The following is a 7,773-nucleotide window of genomic DNA, read 5'->3' as shown; positions in this document are numbered from 1 at the left end:
TCCAAGGTTCAACCCAACTGTGCAAACACCTGAACTAATACTTCACTTAAACACGGTTTTATTCCATTTTAGCCGGCTGCAGTGAGCTAGTGCACACATCAAATGTTGTATTTCAGTTTAATTGTTATGTTTTCAATTCTACATCCGGAGGCATTGTTTTTATTGTACAGCTACAGCATGATGAGAGAAGAAAAAAATGTGATTACTTGGACTTTAGCACAAGATGGCAGCAGAAGCCTTCAGGAGGAAAAGCACCGTTTTCCTCTAATAAATGTGTACTCATAATACAATAAGGCTCTGTTATGTATCGGTGTTTATTGTTAGTATTTAGCTATGATTATTTTTTATGATGCATCCCAGCAATCCTACTGCTCAAGGTTTGATTATAAATGTCTAACACAAACAAAAAGAACATTAGGATTAAAATATACAAACCAAATCTGCAGATGTTTCTGTGCAAAACAGTTAAAGCATTAGATAAAAGTTAAATAAACTAATCAGAAGTTGGTGGCTAATAATAAACAGACATGGAATGAATTTGCTTCATGTTTTTGCTGCTCTCTAATGCAGCACTCTAATTCCCTGGTGCCCTAATGACCTTTCCCCCCTCACCAAACCTAGATGTTCTATTTATGCCCATTGAACAAAGCCACTATTTACTGTAATTTATCAGTATGCTACTGGAATAATTTGTATATTTTGATGGCAAAGAAATGAACTGCAAAATATTGAAACTGCACACTTTGAATATGATAACCAAAACTGAGCTGTGCAAGGGACCGAGAGCCGCCTTCGAGAAGCAGAGCTGCAGTTTCTGAGCGTCCGCCTCACAGAGCAGCCCTCCTCCACTCAGCCCCTTCAGACTAGCCAGCAGCAATTAGCAAACACCTGGTGGAACTGCTGAGCTCATTATAGGAGCTGCTTCTCAGCGTAACGCTCTTAAAAACATTATTAAAGCGTTGATTGAGGAGCCATGTTGGGACGACTTCCTGAAGGCGGAGCTTCAGAAAGAGCAGGAGTTTTTAAAGAGACGGAGGCCCAGTTTCAAGGCAATAAATTACAAAGTCAGTGTTTCTTTAAGTCACATTTGAAATACATAGCAATTTTATAACAACTTGAAGGTAACATAGTTACTTGATTGTGCTATCAAATGCCTCTATGTGCCTAGAAAAACATTATATACAGAAACCACACAACCTTTAGCCCCAAACTTAAAGGCACCACATGGGCATGATGTTCTGTGTTCATTAACTCTTCAGAAAGCAAAAGGAAACAAATTAAAGCACAGACGGTTAAATCTCAGATAGTGGCGGCCGACGCCGAAGGATGCCGCTGTCATTGGGAGTAAGACAGGCAGATGCTTGGCTCAGCTTCTGTCGCTGTAGCTACGGATAAATTAAACCTTCCTGTCCAACGTGGGGGACGGTGTCCTCACATCCCACATAGACTGCCCATTTAATAAGACGGCAGACTCTTTAGATTCAACGGCTTTAATGTCACATTATAGTATCACAGAAAATGTGCTGCGGTAGAAAAAGCGCTGATGAAACCCAGACTGTAAACGCATGCAGGCGTATTCCTGTGAATACTTTGCATTATTTTACATACCAATCCCCCATCTTGTGCAGCAACAGCAAGCAATAGGTCTGTTTTGCAATCATGGATAATTCATGACGTGCACAGACTGTGCACATGAAAAGCCTCTGCAGGCAGCATGGAGCTCCCTTCTCTTCTTCTCGACGTCACCTTTGTCAAGGCCACGAATCTGGTTTTTCATTTGCTGCGAATGCTCAAAGTGAGGAAACGCAGACACTTGTGAAGATGGTATACACCACATGTTACAATTCATCCTGCTCTAGTTTCACTCAAACAGAGTTACTAGACATGCAGGAGGAAGAATAAGAAGCATAATGCACGACATACAAGACCAAAACGTTGCAGCAATCCACTTAGATTATTCAAACTTTATAAATGGCCACCAAACATTGAGGGTGTATCCGCATATAAACAAAACAGATACAGATTTAACTCAAGTGTGGCACATTTCAGCACCAAAGCAATTCAAAGCGCTTCACTTCCTAAAACTTTTCTAAAGTTATGAAACAGGAAATAAGCATTACATTTTGTCAAATCATCAAAAATCATCTAGTACATATACATCAAATATGTTGGTCTTTAGCTGCGTTTCCATTACAAATGTGAGCAAAACTTGCAGATTTTCCACTAATGTAAAAAAAAAACCTCACAATTTCACAATTGTGGTGTTTCCATTAAATATGAAACACAATTAAAATCATATGTGAAAATGTTTGTTAACAAAATAGTTCTGATTTATTACAAGTGAACCCAAATTTAATTTCGAAGAAATGCAAAATTTACTGCAAAATCAAGGTAACGCGAGGAAGAAAAAAATACTTATGTCCACTAGAAAGCTATGTACAACGGCATGGTAGGGCCATTGTTTTCTGTAAATTTCTAAAAATGTACAAAAAAAACCTCAGAAATTTAGAGATTAATATCAGAAATTTTCTAGAGAAACATGGAAACTTTTGAGTTTCAAAAATTGAACATTTGCAAGAAAATATTTGAACCTTTTCGACAGAAAAAAATCAGAAAGTGTGCCAGTTTTTTAGATTACCAGAGATTAATCTCAAAATTTCTGAGGTGTTTCTGTGAATTTTCAGAAATTTCTGAGACTAATCTCAGAGATTTTCTCAAAAAAAACCTTCAAAATGTTCTGAGTTCATTAAGTCAAAAATGTTCGAATTTCAAAAATGTTCTTAGTTTTTTCCTCTCGTAACTGCTCCGACTTTTGGAGCACAGAAATGTCCAAGTTTTCTTTTAGAGAATTTCAGAGTCTTTTAGCAGAAATGTACCCTTTTTTTCTCCCATCTACAACGACCCTAAAACACCGACATAGACTCTGTACAATCCAGCTTATCAGGGAAAAGCAAAACAGATTAAAAATTGTCCAAGACTGCAAACATCAAGACGAAGTTACGTTATAGAGGCCGACAGAAATGTTTCTAAACACAGACAGGAAGAAATTTCATTTTTTTTCTTGGACCTCCATCTGCATCTCCACTGTTTAAGGCAGAACTTAAAGAAAAGACTTATTTTTTCAGAAAAAAATCCAAACATGCTCTAAAATACTGTTTCATATCGGTACATTGTAAACTATAAGATGAAATCACAGGTTTGGTCTGCCTGTCACAGTCCACCCACAGGTAATTAAAACCGATGGTCCAACGTGAGGGTCTGAGCGGGGTAACCGGGCCAGGGAGGTCAGAACACTTCTCATTGGGGGCAAAAGGAGGGGTGCAGGGGGCAATCAAATTACCGTCCATTTTACGGATTTCATTTTTATGGCGGAGGCCGCGTGACAGAGGAGCGGCTTCGGTGGGTAATGGCTTCTGGCAACAACGGACCCTTAGTCCTGTTCAATGAAGCTGCAACGTCCCTCCAGGGAATCGCTGGCAGTCGGCTTCTCATGTCCTCAAGTCATTTTGTGAAAAAGAAAACTTCCTATTAACCTCCACAACTGTTCACTTAAGCATAAAAATATATTCCTGCTTATCTTCTACATACGACGAAATGAACGGTGTGTGTGGAGGTCGGGATGCAGTTTTTCGGGGTAGAAGTGGAGAAAGCGACTTCTACTGGGGAAGACTCTTTACTTCGAAGGGCAGCATAGGATCGGGTGCTGCGCTCTTTCTCTGCTCCTCATCTTGCAGGTTTTTTTTCTCCGTTTCCTCGTTCGCTCATTAGGTTTTCACGGGCTCACTCCAGACTCCTGAATCCCATCTTTTGACCCAGGAGAGACGGACTACAGGGGAATGGGAATGCAGCAGAGATACTCGTGTATTTTTCACCACGCCTGTCAATGTGGCAGATTTCAAAAGCGATCACGGGACTTGTTAAGAATATTTTGCTCTAATCTTTTTTCCCACGGGGGAAAATATAAAACTTTACACAGCTCTGTTTAAATACCATTTTTATTCTTGTGGGTATTTTTTTTTTTTTGGTTAAACAAGACACAGATGAATATTTCTGGAAATTTTGAGACCATTCATGTAAATTATAACATCAACAACTCGACTGAAAAATTACATTAAGTCTTTTAGGCTATTGCATATACCAGGGAATAAAGTGAAGACCCAAGTACAGCAAAAAATATGATATTATTAATAACTGAACATCTCTCCACATTGATAAAAAAAAAGAAGGACCAAGAGGAAACAGCTGTATTAAAGGGGTAGTATTATTTACTTTACAGGCATATGAACTGTTACCTTCAGTTGTTATAAAAATACTAAATACATATCAAATATGACTTAAAAGAAAATTTACTTCTTAATTTAATGCCTTGAAATTAGGCCTCCGTCTCTTTAAGAAGCTCCTGTTCTTTCTGAAGTGGAAGTGAAAGTCATCACAAAATGGCTCCTCCATTAAATCTTCCCAACTTTCACTGAGAAGTAGCTCCTTCAGTTAGCTCAGCAGGTGTGCAGTTCCACCAGGTGTTTGCTAATTGCTGCTGGCTAGTCTGAAGGAGCAAAAGCTTAGAAACTGCAGCTCTGAGGAGGAGCTGCGTCTTTGGAGGCGGGGCCAGGTCCACCCAGGAGTTTTGCACAGCTGAATGGTTGCCATGGGAGACTAAAAGTCTTCTCAAACAACCATGAAGGAACCAAGACAACACTTCATGCAGGCTTTTGATTAATGAATAAAATTAGAACATGATGTAAAGCTAAAAAAAATTTCAATTTTACATAATACTGCCCCTTTAATAAAAGGTCTTATGAAGATGAACTTTATCTGGCAGCACAACACCAACCCAAAGCATCTATCCTCATCAACAAAAGTATGACTTCACCAGAAGAAAAGACATTTTGGAAAGATCCAGCCAGAGCCCAGACCTGAATACAGTAGAACATTTGAGAGGATCAGAGGGGGAGATACTGATCTAGTCTGACAGATCTGGAATGTTTCTGCAAAGAAAAGTGGGAAATAAAACGGCGTTGCATATAATTTTAACGAGGGTGTGTATACTTTTTTTTTATACTTACTGTACATAAACTAGACCTGCTCTTAAATACATTCTTATGAATTGAACTAATTACGGTCATGTTTTACTTCTTTGGACTGATTGTGTTTTTTCCGCGTCTTTGCACAGGCCGGCCTTTAGTTCAGATCACGTCAAACAAATGACAAAGAGCAGATCAGCAAAATAATCTTTAAAACATGCTGTTTGACGTAGCAGTCTTTAAATCACTGACCTGGTTTACTGTAATATCCATCAAAGCTAAAACAAGCAGACTGTAATGAGACTAAATGTACAGCACTGCTGGGTAACATGATCATCATTTCAAATCCAAATCCAGGCTGTTTTTAACAGCAATAATATTCACACTATGAATGCAAATTTTGGTAAAGTATTAAATGGTTTTCAGTTAACATATTTCACTTTAATTCAAGCACATGCATTTCCTAATCATATCGTTAACACAGGCAGACTTGGTTCAGACGTTTTCAGCAGTAACTTTTAGCCTGGATTTGAATTCAGTTCCGCAATACAGTAATATTTTTGGACATTTGCTGCAAGTTTTTTGGGATATTTCTTTCCTCGCTTTCCTCAAATATGACATTTTTACCCTTTATTCTTTAGCACAAACTCTGTCAGATTGAATGGATATCATACATGAATCTCAGCTCTGTTGTTATGAGGCTTCTACAGGAAACTGTCTTCTCCGGCTCTTATTGTATCGGAGTAAAATCCTTTACCATCCACTTGACAATGATGAACTACTTTGTGTGGGTCTATCACAGATAACTCCAATTACATACAAGTTTGTAGTTGTGAAACTTTGAAAAAAATAAATAAAAATCTAAGAAGTGATTGATATTGATCTTTTTCCAAAGAACTATACCCCAGCTTTAAATTGTTTTACGGCTCTTGGATGATGAGCACAAAACGCTGAGGTACGTCTGACGCTTCTCCTCCCACTAAACCGGCTTGTTTCGTTTTTCCGTCTCACGAGCCGAGTTGGAACCGTGTCCTCAGAGACCAGAGACGGCGTAAATCGAGAAGACCGTTTTGTCTCTGGCAGACATGAAACCTTGTCATTTTTACCTCTGCCACTTGTCAACACGTTTGGAACCGATGCGGTTTGGGATGGCGTTGGCTCGGATTTTAACACGACTCCCATCGATTCCCCTCTGCCAACTCGCCTGGTAGCTGCAGCCGGCATGCCCTTCTCGTGGCACCGCTTGTCACTTATCCCTGGTACTCCGGGCCGGTCGTCGCCGAGACACGATAAAGCTATTTTCTAGCCTATCCAAAAGCTGTCAAAACTTCTCCGCGGAGTGGGCAACAATTAATTTTCTCCTGTGACAATGCTTCAGGTGTTGTCTGAAATTAGATTGAATGTCTTTGTCAGCTTTTATATGAAACTGGGCTCACAATCCGTTTGGTTCTGCCCAGTGGGGCCCCGAGCTGTCGGCCGCCGAGTTGATGGGACGCTGTGGATATTGACGTTGCGTCAGATGACAGCTACCAGATGACAAGGACTGATTGTGCTGGACTGTTACAGGAGGAAGTGCAACGTGCCACTATATAAGTGTATAAAACCACAGTGAATGTTTGTGTTTGGTTACAGGAAGGGTCCAAGCTGGAGGAGTTTTTATCTGAGGTCCAAATAATTCAAGTTCAAAATTTTCCCATGCCTATTAGAAAACGTTGAATTGTGGGTTTTTTTTACCAGTTCAATCATGAACTAAACGTGCAATATTTAATTAAACAATAATTAAACAACAGTAAAAACATATAAAACATATTTATAAATATGTTTTTTTTACATGTTGTCACAGATCGATGATGTGTAAAAAATATATACAGTACAGACCAAAAGTTTGGACACACTTTCTCTCTGAATTCAATGAGAAAGTGTGTCCAAACATTTGGTCTGAACTGAGTACAGACCAAAGGTTTGGACACACAGTTGTGTCCAAACTTTTGGTCTGTACTGTATATATATCAAAGAATTGTTCAAGATCCATACGGCGAGTGGACCCGTAGTGCCACATGCAGTTTACTTGCGAATGGAAGCAGCAAAGATGTACAACTTTTGTACACACACACACACACACACACACACACACACACACACACACACACACACACACACACACACACACACACACACACACACACACACACACACACACACACACAAACACAACGATTTAGAGTTCCCAACACTAGGAATTGCGATTTCTTTTTTCTTTTTATAGAATCGATTTCTTTCTGCACCTTTTATTTTCTCCCTCCTCTCTAGGTTTTACATTTGGGCCTTAATCTCCCTTTCACTGCCTCTATAGTTTCCATTATTTCCCCTTTGGCAAGTTCTGTTTGTGTAGCAATGTCTGACTGCATTTCATTACCTAGAAATCCCCCCCGACAATAATCAGCTGCTAAATCCATCCTCATGATTAAACATAAGTGTAATTTAGGTGAACTGCTATTATTATTATTATTATTATTACTATTATTACTAAAGAGTCATTTACTTTCTCACTGTGCCAAGTGAAGAAACTGTGCTCAATCCAGCCTGCGCCCTCAGAGCCCTTCGCCACGACAAAGCTGCTGGAGAGAAAACATTTTTCCTCATGAAATATGCATGGTGTATTCAGCAGAAAATATGTCATCGCCGTCCCACTCTGAATTGCTTCCTATGATCCATCTTTTATGAAAAATGGATGCGTTGCTCTGCCTGTGAA

This window comes from Xiphophorus maculatus, chromosome 8 (genome assembly GCF_002775205.1).
Source record: "Xiphophorus maculatus strain JP 163 A chromosome 8, X_maculatus-5.0-male, whole genome shotgun sequence".
Taxonomy (NCBI): Eukaryota; Metazoa; Chordata; class Actinopteri; order Cyprinodontiformes; family Poeciliidae; genus Xiphophorus; species Xiphophorus maculatus.
Note: the sequence above shows the minus strand (reverse complement) of the source record.